The sequence below is a fragment of the Salvelinus namaycush genome, chromosome 2 (genome assembly GCF_016432855.1).
Source record: "Salvelinus namaycush isolate Seneca chromosome 2, SaNama_1.0, whole genome shotgun sequence".
NCBI classification, from domain to species: Eukaryota; Metazoa; Chordata; class Actinopteri; order Salmoniformes; family Salmonidae; genus Salvelinus; species Salvelinus namaycush.
This window is the reverse complement of record NC_052308.1, coordinates 76001137-76003117: the sequence shown is the minus strand read 5'-3', so window position 1 is coordinate 76003117 and position 1981 is coordinate 76001137. Positions and strand designations below refer to the sequence as shown.

Below are 1981 nucleotides of genomic sequence, written 5' to 3'. Positions count from 1 at the left end.
TAAATAAACTGTTCACCATCTGGGACCATTCAACAGTCTAGATTTACCAGGTTATTACTGCTAAATAAACTGTTCACCATCTGGGACCATTCAACAGTCTAGATTTACCAGGTTATTACTTCTAAATAAACTGTTCACCATCTGGGACCATTCAACAGTCTAGATTTACCAGGTTATTACTTCTAAATAAACTGTTCACCATCTGGGACCATTCAACAGTCTAGATTTACCAGGTTGTTACTTTTTGGGCTTCTCATAGGCTTACAATTGTTGTTTTGATTGTTGCTTGAACAGTCGCTAAGATAATATTTGGTTCTGATAGTTGCAAAATACCTGTTTTGGATGCAGCACTTGTTAGCTTGAATGCTAAATGCTCACTGACAAGCTGGTAGCAAAGCAAGCCACAGAACATTTTACTGGTTGAAGTGTTTTTTAAGTATAAAGCAGTTGATGTGAGATGATTGCAAACATTTTTGCTCCATGCAGATTTACGACATCCTTATCAAACGGTTTCTGTATTAGCAGGGACGAGTTTCTGCAACTAAATTGTGAATCGCCCTCGTGCGGCAATTTTAGAAAACACAGAAAGGGAACTATATTCTAACCTAGCTAAAGTGAAAAAAATAAGACTAAATATGACTGTTGTTGATCACTGACTGTTGTGTTAAGACAATTGTCAAATAAGTTTGTAAAACCATTTAAACATTCATTACAGATGTCATGGGAATCACCTTTTAGCTAAAAATAAACAGTGGATTTAAACAGTGGATTTCTGCTGTTGTGGGCCTTTAACAATCTGTCTGACATTCATATTTCACACAGGAGAGAGCGGTGACTATTGTGGATCCTCTGGGGAGCCTCAACAACATCATGAAGCTGACGAGGCAGACAAGAATCTCTCCACATCAGAACTCCTCAAGAAACACCAACGGAAACCCACAGGGAAGAATTCTCACCACTGCTCTGACTGTGGGAAGAGTTACTCAAGATTAGATTCACTAAAAATACACCAGAGAATTCACACAGGCGATACAGCTCACTGCTCTGACTGTGGGAAGAGATTCACCACTATAGCAAACCTTAAAATACATCAGAGAATCCATACAGGAGAGAAACCTTATAGCTGTGATCAATGTGGGAAGAGTTTTACTCACTCAAGCTGCCTGAAGGTACATCAGAGAACACACACTGGAGAGAAACCTTATAGCTGTGATCAATGTGAGAAGAGATTTGTTACATCTAGCAGTCTGACTATACACCAGAGAACACACACAGGAGAGAAACCTTTTGGCTGTGATCAATGTGGGAAGAGATTTGTTTCATCTAGCCGCCTGACTATACACCAGAGAGCACACACAGGGGAGAAATCTTTTAATTGCTCTGACTGTGGGAAGACCTTTTCAAAATTATATACATTACAATTACACCAGAGAATTCACACTGGAGAGAAACTTTATAGCTGTAATCAATGTAGGAAGAGTTTTAATCGCTCAAGCTTGCTGAAGGTACATCAGAGATCACACACAGGAGAGAAATCTTTTATAGCTGTGATCAATGTGGAAGGAAATGTGTTACATATAGCAGTCTGACTAGACACCAGAGAAACAAACCTTATAGCTGTGGTCAATGTGGGAAGAGATACTCTGGTAAATGTTCTCTGATTAAACATCAGAAAATACAATTCAAATTCAATTCAAGGGGCTTTATTGGCATGGGAAACATGTGTTAACATTGCCAAAGCAAGTGAGGTAGATATTATACAAAAGTGAAATAAACAATACAAATTAACAGTAAACATTACACATACAGAAGTTTCAAAACAATAAAGACATTACAAATGTTATATTAAATATATATACAGTGTTGTAACAATGTACAAATGGTTAAAGCACACAAGTTAAAATAAATAAGCATAAATATGGGTTGTATTTACAATGGTGTTTGTTCTTCACTGGTTGCCCTTTTCTTGTGGCAACAGGTC

General features: G+C 37.6%; 1 pseudogene; it reads left to right on the top strand.

Annotated features, from left to right (window-relative positions):
- The first annotated feature begins 875 nt into the window (after nucleotides 1–875).
- LOC120023506 lies at nucleotides 876–1693 on the top strand (annotated as a pseudogene).
- Nucleotides 1694–1981: the final 288 nt, after the last annotated feature.